Below are 18,254 nucleotides of genomic sequence, written 5' to 3' on the forward strand. Positions count from 1 at the left end.
AAAAGGCACAGTTACTTGCCACATCAAACACTGAAATATAAGTAAAAACAAAAACAAACCACCAACAATAGCCAGTTCATATGACATTTGTTTGTGGGCAAATTAATACATTAGGCTTAGTTTCAGTTGCAGTTGTTGAACTCCAACCTTTTCACATTTTCATGTCAAAGTATTAATTACTTAAGCATACATTTAAATTCTCCAAATAATATCAAATTAATGGCAACAGTCTGCATTTCAATTTCAAGTGTTTTTCCTCTCTATGGGCAGTGTGGTTGCCTCAGCCCAATGATGTGATTTCTCCTGCTTTGTTTTACTGCTCCACTTAAGCTCTGACTCTCCCCTTTTCACCTGCTCACCTGAGATGCTTGCCTCATATATCACTTATTGTAAGGTTAAGGTTAAGGTTAAGGTTACTTTATTGGTCTCCCTTGGGAAAAATTTGGTTTGGATGAAGGGAAAAATTGCTGCATAGGGGTTACAAATAGAAAAACAACACAATAAATACAGGGAAACAAAAAAGATACATAGACACATGCACACCCAGTACACAGTAAAGTCATACATACACGCTCGGATACATGCTACCTATACACACACACACACACACACACACACACACACACACACACACACAAGTACACAATACAATCACCTCCTCTCATTAATGAGCTTAACTGAGATAGGGATAAACGAGTGTACCTGTTGTGTTTGCACAGGGGGACCCTGTACCTCCTCCCTGAGTTCATTAATACATATTCAGAGTGCAGTACATGAGAACTATCAGATAAAATGCTATTTGCCTGCTATTTGCTAATTGTTGTCTGTTCGAAAAGTTCCTGCGTGTTAAGGGGAGCAGCTGTTCCCATGATTTTGCCTGCCATCTTGACCAGACTGAGGATTTGAGATTTAGATTTGACTGTTAGATTCACAAACCAGCTGGTGATACCGCGCCAGAGAACTGACGCTATTGTTGCTCTATAGAAACTTAACATAATATTTTTACAGACACCAAACACATGAAGTCGGCTCAGAAAATGAAGACGCTGATGAATTCTAGCACAAACACTTGCCACCTGTGTGCGCCAGCTCAGATCGCTGTCAATATGGACTCCTAAGTATTTGTAGGTGGTCACCTGTTTGATGTCATGGCCATGTATGGCCACAGGGCTCTGGTCTCCAGCTGATCTAGGGTCTAACAGCATTTCAACAGTTTTACCCGTATTGATATGAAGTTGATGTGCATCACACCAGTCAACAAACCTGTCCACAGCAGCTCGGTGGATGCTTAGGTTGGAATTCTTTGTGAGCAAACTGAGAATGACAGTATCGTCAGATAATTTCACAACATATTGGTTTGGTTGAGAGCTGACACAATCATTAGTATATAGTGTAAACAAAAAAGGTGAGCTGATGCAGCCCTGGGGGGCGCCAGTGCTGATTACTGCTGTATCTGAAAGAGAAGAGTTAAACTTCACTTGTTGTGGTCTGTTAGAAAGAAAAGAATAATACCACTTAATTAAAAAAGGGTTTACTTTTAACTGGGCTAGTTTTCTAAGAAGGATGTGTGGCTGAATTGAATTAAAAGCCAAGAGCCCTCCTCCATTTCGCCTGCAGGGCAGCGCCATCTTGGATTGTCAAGAATACACTATACTTGTCTTTTCTTGAATTTTGTGGTATATCTAAGTGTTTTTCCTGCCTTTTTAGAAAAGTATTACCTGTGAGCGGCTGTTCTTACCCTCTGAGGATTTTTTTTTGTTTTTTTACAATTTCCTAGGATTTTGTTTCTTATAGGCTTTCACCTAGACCAGGGGTCTGTAACCTTTGCCATTAAAAGAGTCATTTTTGACCAAAAATAATTTGAAAAAATCTGTGTGGAGCCGCAAAAAAATGTTTGAGCCTTATAATCAAGGTAAATAGCCTATTAAGTCTAAATTAGCGTTTACTTATGGTCTAAGTAAGCATTTGTTAATATGTTTTACCACAAGGTGGCCACTGTGCAGGGCACTATTAATAATTATCTGGTACTTAAATTTTGCAGAGTTGGCAGTGAAAGCAAATAAATCTGTCCACGCATTACTACATTCTCTATTTTATTCAATTTACTTTTTTGGATTTGGCATCCATAGCTAATCAGCCACTGCTATCGAGGTTCAGCAACATTTGGATTCATAGAATGAATTTTCATAGACTTCTTTTCTCAAAGGCTCAAGGAGCCACCGGACAGGGGCTAAAGAGCCACATGTGGCTCCGGAGCCACAGGTTGCCTACCCCTGACCTAGACTCTGTACTTGTTTAGTTGTTATCGCGATTATTTTCTTTCACTATCTGTTTAAAATATTTCAGTTAAAGTATTTCTGTGCGGAGACAATTGTTTTATAATGACTACCAGATCCCTGTGTGTACACTATTTGAGTTACCCATCGTAGAAGATAGCCTTAGAGGCTAAAAGAAAATGTAGAACGACTGCAAAAGCAGCCCAGACACAAGTACAATATAAAGTGCAGAAATAGCCATTTGTACCACTGAGTCACATTCTATTGTTGATTACCACATCTGTTTTATTACTTTTATTTACTGTTTCTGTCATTCTCACACCCTGACAACCAGAACACAGCACTAGGTTAGCTGTACCACAATTTTATAAGCCCTAGCTTTGCCGTATCTGACTGGATCAACATTCACTGAATTTTGATTTAGTCAGGCTGGAAACATGCGTCTACTCTCAGGTCTTGATTTGAGACAGAATTGATGAGTTAAGTAATGCTTTTGTCATGTGTTGCTGGTGGGTTGAGTGCATTTGCTAATCTGTGGAAAAAAGGAAAGTGATCTGTCTCAACACTTGTCTATTTGAATTTAAAGTTAAGGATAATTTTCTTCCATTATTAACTATATAGAATTTATCTCGTACAAACATTGATTATCGACCTATTTTACTTTTGATTTACTAATGACTTAACAGGTATTAGGTTGGTATTCATTGACACCAAAAACAAACATCTTCCTTACAAACCTGATAATTTCAGTATCTGGAGACCCATTTTTACCCTTTCATTCGATAATGTCTTTTTGGAGGTCCCAAAGCTGAAGACAGGGAGAGCTGGAAATGCCTCCATCACTGCCCTTGCCATCTAAACCAAAAAATCAAATAATTAGTCAAATCATTACATGCCAGAACTAGTTAAGTTAGTAAGTTTAGCTGCTCAAATACCTAATAAAATTACTGTTATTCATCATTTACATCTGTGCTTGTATGGGTTAGGGTTAGGGGAAATAAGAAAGTTAGATGAAATAACACTAATGAAACTGAGTTTAACAAAGACATGGACTTATTTTAAATAATTCAATTGATGAGATAAAAATATTGAGATTGTCATAACAAGTGATGTATTAAATTACAATTGAATGCACTTACCATGATAACAATAACCCCGCAGCTACTGCTATCTTTCTGAGTTGGATGAGTCATCACTCCACCTTTCCATTTTATGTCCACCCAGTCTGTTTTTCCGTAGCGTGCTCTTCGCATTTTCAGGTACTGACTGCAGGTAATTTATGATGACCTTTATTTTGATTGGTAACAAAACATTAAAAGTTTGCTATTAGCATATGACTTGGAACATGGAACCCTTTTGGACTACATCACATAATAACTTATTCAGACAGAAATCAGTATTTGTCGTAGCAGTGAACTAGCAGTTAATTTTTCATTTGAATAAAATTGCCAAAACCGTGTTCTTTAATTACATTATTGTTGGCATATAAATGAAGCAAAGCCTGCAAGCTAGTTCAGGCAGGAAACTCGAGCTGCATCGCTTTACTCACGTAACAAGCCTCACCCAATCATACACACCCGCTCAATTTAGCGTGCTATTTGAACAGCTGAATTTTCCCATCTTCCTCTTTGCTGCCATTGACATTGCTGCCCTGCCTAGTACTGACTACTGCCTTTTGTTTCAGGCCCACCCCACCAAGCCTAAAGCGCTCACACAAACCATTATTCATTCACACCGGTGGTGGTAAGCTACGACTGTAGCCACAGCTGCCTGGGGGCAGACAGACAGAGGAGTGGCTGTCAATGTGCCCCAAATGGCCCTTCTGACCACCAAACATATTCATACACATTTACATGAGGGAAGGTGGGTAAGGTATCTTGCCAAAGGACACTATGACATGGAGTGAGATGCAGCAGGAATCAAACTGCCAACCCTCTGGCATATCTAATGAGCTCTATTAAGTGTAAGACAGGAGTGTACATCATTCAAAAATTAACTTTTTTTCATTCTTGCTGCAGAGGGTCCCACTTACATCGACATCATGCACATAGAGTGAGTGGAGTGCCAAGATAGTTACCAGATGCAAGGCCCTTTGTTCAACACAATGAGAAGCAGATGTTGTCCCCGACTAATTATGTGTTGGCAAAACTAAGAAAAGTTATTACTACCTGAATTTCTTTGCTGCAAGGTCGGAATCCGCTTCCTCTCTGGAACTTGCTTAAGGATCCACCAGATATACTGTTTGGGTGACTGCGTTTATGTACTGAAAAGTAAATTCCGTTACACAGAAATTAATTCATTACAAATATGTAATTTTACATCTTACGAAAATAATATTATGCATGTTTAATATTTCAAATGAAATTTATCATACTAACCAGAAACTTCCAGTGTACATTGTCAATGTTAACAAAGGAAAGAATGGTCTGATAACTGCCAAAATTCACCTGTGAAATAATAAGTATTCATTGCATTAATCATTAAAAATGTTTAAACTTTTCTAGTAAAACGCTCTGCAGAAGATGATTCCATATTTGGTGTATGATGATGAGACAATTTTACTGCTTCAATCTATATTTACTTCCATTTCATATGAAATACATATGATTTCTAAGCTTACACACATACACATACAAACACATACATCATCACACTAGAGTGTATAGCAAATCAGATTACCTTGGACAAGCCATGCACTCTATCCCCAAACAGAATTACACCTGTAGAGTAGTGATTGAGAATGTATATAGTTTTTCCCATTTGCAGATGGTTCCCAGAAAGGTGAAACAAGCCTTCGATTATCTATATCATGGAATCATAAAAGGGGAAAATTATTATTGTTTGTTACAGTAAAATAAATATATCTTTATATACGCTTTTGAAATACAACCAAAATGATAACTGTACCTTGCCTGTTAACCAGGTCTAAGTGAACAGAGTTCACTGTGGCGGATGATAAGATGTTCTTTGGTAAAGCAGGGGACCACTGAAACCACAACCTCTGTGGGGTTTTTTTTTCTATAACTTGGCAAGCTTCAGATCATACATGTAAAACAAAAAAAAAACAATGCATATTTTTCATTATTACATCAAACATGTTAAAAAAGAAGTGTTGCCCTTGTTTCATGGATCACACCAATCTAGATAATCTTTTCAATTTTGGAATTGAAGTACTTCAAATAAATTATCAATTATCAAGTGAAGGGAAAGTATTCATGGTATACAGCCTACATTAATTGTACGTCAGAAATTATTGATTTTGAGGTCCAGTATTTTCCCGACTACGCATCTGACTAATAGACTATTATTATTATTGATATTCATATGCAGCAGTGTTGTCAAAATTAGATGATAATTACCAGGTGCTAGATTTAAAAACCAAAATATAGTCACATTTTTTAATCACTATTTAATTCTGTTACATTAGTTCTGTGATTGCCTGTATTTGATGAAAAAATGAGGGAGAGAGAGGTAACAAGCAGTAACACTCTGCTGCCTGGAATCTAGTGTCAAGGTTAGGTTAATGCTATACAATACAAGGTGTCTGCCAATTTGAGTTTTATAATTTTTTATAACAGTCACTGTTAACTGTGAAATAGTTCTGATAAGCATTTTTCCAAAAAAACTGCTAACTGCATGCAGAATGATTTATATACAAAGAAATCAGCCGCTTATTAACATACACAGTTTGAACTAGCACTGCATTTCGAAATTTGAATTTTATTTTATTTTAATGGGCATACCTGTTGTTCTTGTGGTGGAGAACAACTTGGAGAAGAAGGGCTCTAGTTTCGCAGACTGGGCGAGGTGGAGGCGCAGCGGACCTGCGCTTCGCCAACTGGGTGCGGCCAGGCAGATTTTGCAAGTTTGGCACACTGTGCGCGCTGGCGCAGCTACTCCTCTTTCCCACCTCCATCCATCCTACCTGCGCAAGTCGGAAAAAGGGAGGAGAGAAGGCGTGGAGTGGGTTTTACACAGCCAATTCACATTACATCAATCAAATGAGCCCCTCTCCTCGCCCTTAAATGCGCCGCCTGAAGGCGTAATGAGAGTTTACTCAATTCGCCATGGCAGAAGAGAGCAGCAGCGTCAGACGGCCAAACTTCTCCCAGGAGGCAACTGATGTTTTGGTCCGGGAGATCCAAGCTCACAGTGTCCGAATATACGGAACTGCGAGCAGACCTCCACGGGCTGATGATGCAAAAATACCCTGGGAAGAGGTCACCACAACTGTAAATCAATGTTACGTTTCACTCGTGCGCGTGCGATCTCTCTTTCTCTCTTGCAGTCTCACTCTGTTTCTTTTCTTTTGACTTTTCTAAGATGACAGATGCTGAATATATACTCCCTATCTGATGCTGTGGCTGTTTGTGGATGGCTGAGAGGGATGTGAACTCATTAGTTTGCAGCTGTGTTAATCAAATCAGGTTGGGTTTCCATTACGCATGCCAAACGTGCCAAACGGTGCCAATCCCCTTTGATCTGACATCAGATGTGACGGGACAGTCGATATAGAGATACATGTATGTGCTGATTGCAGATAGTTGCATTGAATAGTGTTTTTTGGGGTATTTATTGTATTATTAATGTGCCTGATATTCTGGAAACCTGCCTGTGAGGTTTTGCTGACGTGTGCGCACTGTCCGCCGGTCAGCCAAACTTCGGCTTACACCGGCTGTGCTCCGCCTGCGCTGACAGTAGACCTGGTTTCAGCTGGCGAGCTTCTAGCGCACCTTCGGCGAAGCCTTTTGGCACGAAACTGTCACTGCGCCAAGCTGGATCTGTCGACACCTCCCCCTGCTGCGCCGCCACACCCATCTCAGCGGACCTCGGTCTGCCAAACTACCAAACTGAGCCCGCCTTGGGTTGCGCTGCTCCAAACTAGCTCTGCGCAGGGTTCGCCACCCTGCACCACCCTGCACCGCGCTGGGAAACTAGAGCCCGAAGTCTTTTTGATCTTCTTCTGAGGGGGACTTGAGGTGTCATCACTCAGGAGAATCAGACTTTGAGAACTTCAATGTGTCATCACAGGACAGAATCTTTGCACATGCCTTTTCCATTTCTATGACAGTGGGTGTGTCATTATTGACCAGGTTGACTGTGAGAGGTCCATGTATTTTTCGCTGGCTATGAAATTCTTTTATGGTTTCCACAATAACTTCAGTACAATGTTTTACAGGGAAATTAAAAATGCCCGAACTTACAGCAGGTATGGCAACAGAGGTTAATTGGTGGAGTTTCACAGCATTCAAAATGTTAGACTGCTTTTTTCAGCTTCTTCTTAGCTGAAAGAACAGTAGCTGCCGATGGGTTTGGACTAAGACGTGGCCCCACTGTGTGTATAAATATATATATATATATATATATATATATATACACTGCCTGGCCAAAAAAAAAGTCGCCACCTGGATTTAACTAAGCAAATAGGTACGAGCCTCCTATTGGATAATTACTGCATGGGCGATTATCTTTCAGCTGGCAACAAGTTATTTAACCCCAACTGGTGCAATGAGTTGCTTCTCATTTCCTAAACAACCATGTCAAAAGACACATCCCGTGGTCGTGGAAAAGATGTTAGTCTGTTTGAGAAGGGTCAAATCATTGGCATGCATCAAGCAGAGAAAACATCTAAGGAGATTGCAGAAACTACTAAAATTGGGTTAAGAACTATCCAACGCATTATTAAAAACTGGAAGGATAGTGGGGACCCATCATCTTCGAGGAAGAAATGTGGCCGGAAAAAAATCCTCAATGATCGTGATCGGCGATCACTTAAACGTTTGGTGAGATCAAATCGAAGAAAAACAACAGTAGAACTCAGGGCTATGTTTAATAGTGAAAGTAAGAGCATTTCCACACGCACAATGCAAAGGGAACTCAAGGGATTGGGACTGAACAGCTGTGTAGCCTTAAGAAAACCACTAATCAGTGAGGCTAACCGGAAAAAAAGGCTTCAATTTGCTAGGGAGCATAAAGATTGGACTCTGGAGCAATGGAAGAAGGTCATGTGGTCTGATGAGTCCAGATTTACCCTGTTCCAGAGTGATGGGCGCATCAGGGTAAGAAGAGAGGCAGATGAAGTGATGCACCCATCATGCCTAGTGCCTACTGTACAAGCCTGTGGGGGCAGTGTTATGATCTGGGGTTGCTGCAGTTGGTCAGGTCTAGGTTCAGCAACAGTATGTGCTCAAAGAATGAGGTCAGCTGACTACCTGAATATACTGAATGACCAGGTTATTCCATCAATGGATTTTTTCTTCCCTGATGGCACGGACATATTCCAAGATGACAATGCCAGGATTCATCGGGCTCAAATTGTGAAAGACTGGTTCAGGGAGCATGAGACATCATTTTCACACATGGATTGGCCACCACAGAGTCCAGACCTTAACCCCATTGAGAATCTTTGGGATGTGCTGGAGAAGGCTTTGCGCAGCGGTCAGACTCTACCATCATCAATGCAAGATCTTGGTGAAAAATTAATGCAACACTGGATGGAAATAAATCTTGTGACATTGCAGAAGCTTATCGAAACAATGCCACAGTGAATGCGTGCCGTAATCAAAGCTAAAGGCGGTCCAACGAAATATTAGAGTGTATGACCTTTTTTTTTGGTGGTGACTTTTTTTTTGGCCAGGCAGTGTATATATATATATATATATATATATATATATATATATATATATATATATTCAGTATACAGTTCGGCTATACATGCAGTGACTTCTAGTCTAGTCCGACATGCAAATGAGCACATAATTTTTCACACCTGAGAGCCAGCTGGAAACAAAGCGAGGTTTCTTGTTGAAATGTGGATTCCCTGGGGTACTGGGAGCAATCGACTGCACACATGTACAGTTGCGCGCCCCAGATACCCAAGCCATCACTTATGTGAACAGTAAGGGAGTACACTCCATTAATATCCACAGGGCCCAGTATTTCAAAACTTCGGATCAGAATAATCCGGATAATGAAATCCTCCTTTTCTCAGTCAGGGATCAAGGTGATCCTGCTGACTTTATCTGGGTATTTCAAAACACTGGCAGGGTGGATCACTTTGATCCCAATCTGACTGGATACGGATTTCCAAATCTCAAGACTCCGCCCCTGAATCTGAAACGTTTCCCCTTTGGGGGCGTGGCTTTCAGATTATGACCCGCTGTGCTCTGTCTCCACGGCGGAGTACTTCACGAAAGGAGCAGTTGGTAGCACAGCTTTCGCATCAAAATGTCAGTATACCGTTGTCTAATGTGTAGCGTTTTTAAGACCATACGAAGGCCACTCACCACCTCATGTGAGCCAGCTATTTGAATTGTCACCTACTTAAAACGTGGGCGTACCGATCTCTAATTGAGCCGAGGTCATGCTAACGGTACCTAACGCGGCTCCATTGACTTGCATGTTAAGTAGCTAGCAGGCTAGCGAGGTAGCTGGCTTTGTTGATGTATTTTGCAGTCTACGGTTTAATTTAAAAGGTAATTAATCAGAAGTACATCATATATCAACTCTTTAAACACCAACCTGTTCCGAGTTTAACGTTATGTTATTTCCAACACAGCAGACCTTTTTATTTTTGTGTGCAGAGCAGACTGCTTCAGTATAGTAAAAATACACAGTACTAGTATGAATGATGCGGTTCATTCAGAAGTGTCAGAGGGTTGAGTTTGGGTATGCTACAGTAATGCTGGTGATATGCTTTTCTGTAACGTTACTTAAACAATTTCTCTGGCTATTGTGGATTCCTGACAATGATAAAGATATGCTCATACACACTCTACTTCTACTTTCAGAATACACTCACACCCATGGACCACTCAGCAATGCCACTGCTAATGAAGACAACAGGTCGAATGCTGGAAATCCCTGGAAATGTATCCCCTTTTGTAGAAGGCTCCCACTAAACATATAGCACTATAGCATCTGATTTGATGAAGTAAAATAATCAGTTTGTACACACAACCACTTCCTGAAATACATTGCTGCATGTTATAAAAGTCAAGCACTTCCCAGGGATTTTAAAGGTGCATTTTCAAACTTATCTGAATTAAGTAAAATTTATCTTCATTAAATCAGAAGCATGAAAATATACATTTAAAGTGCTTAAATGTGATTTAAATTGAGACATACAGCAATGTTTTTTCAGGGCATAGTTGAGCTATTACTTTTCCCCCCTCAAAGATGTGATGTAACATTGGAAAAATGCAAGTGCACACATATCATTTGTTTCTAATTGCTTTGTTTCCATGTGCTTATTATATTAATCCCTGTGTTGTTTCTTGCACTCTATGTAAAGAAAATGTGCTATACAAATAAATTTGCTTTGCACTGCATTTCCTTGCCTTTGTCTGACCACAAACATATGTTGGATGTTTTGGTACAAACAGGTTATAATGTTAGGTGAAACTAGACGTTGAGAAATAGGTCTGTATTTGTTACTCTTATTTACAGCAGTTTCAGGAAGTATGGCCAAACAATATTTTTCTATGCTTGAAATTACTTACAACTAAAACACTAATTTAGATGAAGTGTAATGAACATCTTGAGTATCAATATCTAGGAGAAGTGGAGCTGAGGCTTTGTCAAATCCACCTCTGAGGTGGGATCCAAATAATCCTGAAATTTGGTATCAAATTGATCCAGATCTCTGCTTTAACTTTTGAAACACCCAAATGCAGCCTTTATCTGGATTTAAGGGAGGATTGGATTACCAGAGCTGAATCCTGATCCTCAGGATCAGGATCCTTTTGATCTGTGTTGAAATACCCAGTTTTCAGATCAGATCAGGATTTAATCCAATCCGGCCAGGATAATCCTATCAGATAACTTTGAAATACTGGGCCCTGGTGACACATGTGTATGCTAATTTTTTAATTGTGGTTACCAGGCTACCTTTGCATCATGTAGACCAAGAATGATTAATACTTACATACTTTTATAAATTATATGTTCAAACCTTTCTGCCGAACAATTTCGGTCATCAAACTCCCTCAGTAGGGCTGTGTGGCTGCTTTGGTACTGGGATACAAAGTCATCAAGTCCTGTGAGACGTCTCGAACGGAATCTAAAGTGTTTTAAGCCCCACTGGCTCTTCTCCATAATGCCCTGCGTTTTATTATCCTCCGTTATGTTCTCATTTTGTGGCACTCACCCGGTGCCACAAAAATCACCTGGAGCCAGGTCAGGTGAGTAGGGAGGTGTTTTACGATTGTTTCCTTTTCCCCAAGCTCAAAGGTTTCATCCAGGGGACACGTTTACTGGATGAGGAAGCATCAACAGGGCCGTGATGATGGAGTTGTGGACAATCACACTTTCCAGCTCTGACAAATTTGCCACTTAAAAGACGTCACACAAAAAAAAGTATGTTGTCACAAATACGACCCCTTAATGTTTGTTATGATTTCCCAAAGCTTAGTTAACATTTCTCACCCGTGTACTGGATGTATGGGCTCCAGCAGATTGACCCGACCGACTGGACGCCATCATCGCAAGCGGACACTACGCTGCGTTCACAGTGCTATGTGGAAATCAGACATAACAGCACTTAAAATGTGGCTGTTGAACTGCAAAATCTGGCATAATTTATCGCTCTTACACAGCAAATGGTGTTCAGTACTGTCTAAAATAGATTTCTAAATGGAAGTTTGTCACCGGCATCAATTTTTACACTGCCAGTCACATGAATATGGTGTATAGCTATAAGTGTTGAGTCAGAATTTTTTTAGTTCCTACGTTCCCTGAAGGCACTGTCACCCATGATTCCACACCCCTCTCAGTTGATGCCACGCCCTCCACGCCACATCAGGGTCAAAAGTCTGAAACTCAAAAACAGATTTAAAACTGAAAAAAAAAAAAGATCTGAAAGTGAAAAAGAGATTTGAAAGTGAAAAAATAAGATTTGAAACTGTAAAAAATGAGATCTGAATCTGAAAAGATAAAACATGCAACTGAAAAATATAAGACCTCAAATGTTAAAATACATATGGAAGTGAAAAGTGAAAATAAATTATTCATTCAAAACAATTACCAAAGTGAATCAAACTTATATTTAACCTGAAAAAACGTTTCATACACTTATTTTTATTTTGAATACATTGTTGTATTTTTCAAAATTCAAGATCAACGCATGAATTTTCAGTTTCAAATTTTATTTTTTCAAGTACAAAACATTTGACCCTAATGTAGCTCCATAGCCCTTGGTATGCCCATGTCGTCCAAGGTCGCCTTTGGAATGAAATAAATGATGCAAGGTGTTTTTATTTGCTCAAGAGTTTCAAGAGCTTCAAGATTCAAGAGAGTTTATTTGTCACATACAATAATACAAGATCATTGCAGTGAAATGATGTGAATAAGTATATATGTATATGTATACATCACCAACTTGTAAATTGTTAAATATGACTGACCAACCATTATCCCAGTCCACAGGCCGGCATATGGGAGGAGGTATTTGGTAAAGTGAATCATCAGGCCTTTACAGAAGTAAAGGTTGGCCTCACCTTCCATGTCCAGTGGTGGTTTGGACACCACTTGCCTGTTGCGTTTGGCAAAGTTGTTGCTGCCCGGTATGTCCTGCAGTTAACCGTAACAGTGGTATTAGTGGTGAGTTTGCAGTCGTTCGTGCGAAATGTGCATGGCCAAGTGGTAGTGTTTAGGTGCACTGCAGGATGTAAACAAAAAGACTGAGGTTAAATCTTTGATTAATGTAAATTAGATTAGATTTAATTGCAATATTAAGAAATGCAATTAATGTACTGTGATTTGTACAGTATATCTAACCCAAATATAAATACAGTACTATTGTGTATCTGCATACAACATCATTCTTTGCATTTTAGAAGCAGAACAGAGGCAAGGGAATCTTCCCTCAACTTAGACCTATCTGAAGTGTGGATATTGGGAAGAGGATTCCAAATACATTTAGAATCACTGAAAGATAAAACCTTTGGTTATCACTCTGTTCTTAGCACAACAATTGTTAATAATAGAAGATATTAATGTTAGAATTTCTGCTCTGTGTTTATCCTATGCACGTTATAATGTCTCAATCATTATATCTTAACTGTGACATTCTGCTGACATTCTGATGACACTCCAACTGTCACTACAAACCCACAGTGCATTGTTACTTCATGTGTGAAAGAAAACAAAACAAAAAGTTGTTACAGAAGGTTATGCTTACTACTTTCTGCACATCTCCTTTGCATTTTTCATGACATGGCTCAGGCAGTGATGAAGTACCGGCACAGCGGAGTCTGCTTTTGTTCCTTTACCACTTGCTATCCTGTAGTAGTGGTTGATGGCATCATTTAAGCTCTTCCTTCCAAATAACATTGAGATAGCTTGCATCAGCACCATCGACCCATCACACATTAGCATGAGTAGTGACTTCCTTCCCTGGCGTCCATACAACCTTGAGACATCAGTTAGGAATGCCTCGAGGAAGTAGGTCACCGAGGCCGTGGTGTGGTCGCAAGTTAAATACGTTGCCACTGGAAACGGAGACCTGTTTTTTAGTGGATTTCTAACAAATGATTCATAAACAACTTTTGATGCTCCCTGTAGCATCAAGATAAATTATATCTTCTTGGCATCTTTCCTGGTAAACTGCAATGCTCTGTGACGACCACAGCATCACCCCTTTGGGTTCGAGGAACACCTTCTGCAAAACTTGATCCAGTGAATTTCCTCATCCCTCAAGCATCAACTGCAAACTCACATTCTCATGGTTGTGGAGCCGACTTCTTTGCTTGAACTCCCTTGAGATGTTCTTTAGTACCTGTGGGGTTGGCACGTCATCTCGACAGCCTGACTCCAGAACATCCTCATCAATTTCCTTAATTCTATCCAGGTACATTTCTCTCGGCAACTGTCTCTGTAGGTCCTGGCCAACTTTAACTCTTTGTATGTCACGCACTGGTCTTCTTTTAATTTCAGTGCAATTGTGAAGGCCCTCACCGCCTTGAAATTCAACTTTTGCCTTTAAGTCTGTATTACTTTGACTGTGACTGGACAGTCCTCAAACCTACAGTAGCCAAGACACCAGAAGTGGGGGCTTGATGTTCTTGAGCCCAAAGTCTTAATTCTATGTCTTTTGAATGCAAAAGAGCAATATGGGTGTATGGTCCTCAATCCTTTTGAAACAATGTTAGTCCAGTTAAGTCCTCTGAAGCTTCTTTGTTTTCTTTTTTTTTGTAGAATCTCCCAATCCTTTTTTTTTCAATAAAGAAGCAGGAAGGATTGGGGGGGAGTGCGATTCTTACAAGACCATTGGTGTCGGAGTTGCTTCTGGTCACCTGAAAATGAAATGCATAATATTATAGCTTTTGCAATATATACTTGGTGGGTATGTTTTAAAGTAAATTAATAACAAATTCAATGTCTTTTAGAACTCTTTTTTGCAACAACTGTGTTATAAGTAGACCTAGACATCAGAGCTGTCTGTTGAAATTAGAGAAATACCTTTAAAAGTCTTGCTTTTAAGTAAAAAAGTAATCGAAATATGCTTTTAAATGAATTCTCAGCATTTCTCTGGAGCTTTAATAAAAAAAGATAACAAAATATATGAAATCCTGATGGCATGTTTTCAAAATCATTTTCTGACTTGCTAAATGACTCTGTGACTGTGCATTTCTCTGTGCATTTGTCTTTTACATTTTTGAAAAAAAAATTCTGCATTTATATATTTCCTAGTCCTTCTTTATATCCATATGAGACAGGGAATCTCACATGTAGTATTATTCAATTTTAAAAGAGACAGTGTACAGCTCAGACATAAATGTCACCATTTGATGCACCGTACCAGATTATAGCTACAAGCTAATTTGCATCTGTAGGGAGATTCATTCATTCATTCATTCATCTTATAACCCCTTTATCCTCTTGAGGGTCGCAGGGGGGCTGGAGCCTATCCCAGCTGACATCGGGCGAGAGGCAGGGTACACCCTGGACAGGTCGCCAGACTATCGCAGGGCTGACACATAGAGACAGATTATTTTTCTTAAATTGCAAACAGAATAATCTTGTGTTTGTTTTGGAAAATGCCACATGTTTTTTTTTTATGTAAACAGACACCACCTATCTTTCATTACATTCTTTAACTGTTCTAAACACATTACACAAACAAAAAGCCACATGCTGTTTTACACCAAACATTACATAGTATTTTTACTCAGTAGTCAGTAGATGGTGCTATTACACCACTGTGGGTCAACCTGACGTGCTCTGCTCATGCGCAGCAGTATCCCTTCCCGCCAGCTAACACAAATTTAACATTAATTGGTGCTAATAACACAAAGATGTACTAACTTGTTGTGGAGATGTGTCTCCATCAGTTCCTAGACTGCTGGCCTGGGACTGGAGAGGGGCTGTGGTCAGTTGTGGTTGCTGCTTCAGAGGAAGGACAAACACTGTTTATAATTTCAGGTCAGGGACTTCATCGTGTAACAGACATGATGAGCAGACATGATGGTGGCTAACTTGTTGTGGAGATGTGTCTTCATCTCCATCAGTTCCTGTACTGCTGGCCCAGGACTGGAGAGGAGCTGTGGTTAGTTGTGGTTGCTGCTTCAGAGGAAGGACAAACATTAAGTTTAATCTATTAAAGTCTTAAAGGAACCTTTGAATGTTGGAAGATGAAATTTATACATACGTACCTTCTGTAATCCGTGACATTTCAGAAGTCTCAGGCGATTTGTTTTGGTGTTTGGAATCTCAAGTGCTTTGCACATTTGTCCCCAGAAACCCTCTCTTTGTGAGGCAATGATTTCAAACTTTACCCCATTTTTTTGAAGACGCTGTGCTTTCCTCACAATATCTTGCTTCGAAATGATTTTGGTTTTGTTCTGTGGGAGAAAGTAACACAAGTTATGATAAAGAACATATTTGGACATTTATTCTTACATACATGATTGACTGATTGATTGATATGTATGTGTGCCATATAAAGTTGAATTATTAATTAACTCACCCCAAACAACCTGAAAGTGCACACTCCGTAGAAAAACAACACATGTATGGTAATAGGATGACAGTACATGTTGTGTCCATGTAGTCAAAAATCAAGATCTGACCAAATCAAGAGTATAATGAACAATATAACCACATACTCAACTAACGCTGGAATATTAAAAAAAAACAATGAAAAATATGACCTTTAACAATCAGAAGAAATAATCAGATATGGTTCCTTATGTGTTATGTTAAATGCTTAACTTTTAACATAAATTTTATTGTGTGTGTTTTATTGTTTTTTCTAAGGATGGAGCCAACAATGATCCTTGATGTGATTACAGTACATGCTGTGGGCAAACTGGGGAAACAGTCATTCAACCTCAGCAAAAAAAATCAACCAAAAAAATGTATGCAATATCATTACTAATGTATAATGGGTTTGTATAAATTCTGGTTATTGTAAAATTTCTGCCTAGTGTATTATTTATGAAATGTAGTGGTCCCACCTCCACTACAACACTGATAATCTCAGCTCTTTAGAGTTCTTTAAATCTGTTATAATATCCTCAGCAAGAGATTGTTCCATTCCTTTTGTCCAACATTCTTTCGGCAGTCAGGAAGCTTAGTCTGAGAAACAGCTGAGGGGAATGCCCTCCCAGATAATTAAAAAAAAAAAAAATACAGATCTATTTGCATCTTTACAATGAAAATTTAGGTGAAACTTTTCTCAGTGTTGTCATCACTGACTCTATCTACACAATACATCTTTTTTCTTTGTATTTAAAGTCTGACAGATATAATCCGTAAGCAGGCCTATATAACAGTAACGCGTTATTTAGTAACGCGTTACTGTAATAAATATGGAGTTTTCAGCTATATTTGCATTGATTCCAAAGGAAATATCAGCAAATTTCTGGACAGACTGTTTGGAGATATCAGAAAAAAGCAGTCAGAAAGGCCTTCAATAGGCTATAGTTTTCAGTTACGTGACCCGCGCAGCTGGAGGGCAAAACAGCGGTTCAACGGCACGACCAATACCGGACTCTGTAGCTACAGAGCAGCAACAGGGACAGTTAATTTCCCCATCTAGGCTATCAACCCACAAATCAAAAGACCTCCGCAGACAAATCCATTTAACGAATTCATGGGTTCGTTGGCGGAGGTCTGCGCTTTGCTCGTTCGGTGTGAAACAGGCTTAACTCACAACGCAGGTTAACTGTAGTTTTTGCTGCAGATGGAGCGGGCAACTTAGAAAAATTGAAAAAACACCCTGCACTAAGCTCCAAAGGCAAAAAAATGGGAAAAAGTGTTAGACAACGTTGCCGCACAGGGCCCTTGTCAAGTTTAACATGAGACAGCAAGAGAAATTGCTTTTTTAAAAAAAAAAAAAAAAAAAAAAAAACTTCTGTGAGCACGCAGCCTTATTAATTTTTGCACTCCTTTCTGCACTTTTTATTTGCTACATAGCCCTTTACAAAATAAATTAGGATAAAAAAAAATGTCTCCATTCATACAGTAGTTATTACGGAGGTATGCAAATCAAAACATGTAGGCAATTCCTGTTACACAATTGTTCTTTGATTAATTATCTTAACAACTTTCAGCAGATTTAAAAACTTTGTTAGTCAAAGTCTTCCGTCATTTAATGACAAATTTTCAAAGGCAAAGCCAAAAGTGTTAAGAGCTACAACATTTTTGAAACAGTACTCACCCTTACTCTCTTTTCGGCATCTTCTCGCGTCCTCCTCCGTCTCTCTACGACGATGCAGATCAGACGCATTTTATGCGTAAGGGGTTGGGCCATCAATGCGTGACATCAGGCACATATGCAAAATAGGCCCCATGTGCCAGATTTATTTTTTATTTTATTATTTAGAAGGGTTTCCTATGTAGAAATTAAACCGGCACCATTTCATCTAATTATTACCACCGCTGCTTTAGAAGTGGGACAGACGCACAGTAATAGTCTACAAGTACCATTACTTTATATAAATCATCTTGCATAATTAGCAGACAAAGTGCTGTGAT

General features: G+C 39.3%; 1 pseudogene; it reads right to left on the reverse strand.

The window, feature by feature from the left end:
* Positions 1-3,005: 3,005 nt before the first annotated feature.
* On the reverse strand, positions 3,006-18,006 carry LOC144465044 (uncharacterized; annotated as a pseudogene).
* Positions 18,007-18,254: the final 248 nt, after the last annotated feature.

Source organism: Epinephelus lanceolatus, chromosome 12 (genome assembly GCF_041903045.1).
Source record: "Epinephelus lanceolatus isolate andai-2023 chromosome 12, ASM4190304v1, whole genome shotgun sequence".
Classification (NCBI taxonomy): domain Eukaryota; kingdom Metazoa; phylum Chordata; class Actinopteri; order Perciformes; family Serranidae; genus Epinephelus; species Epinephelus lanceolatus.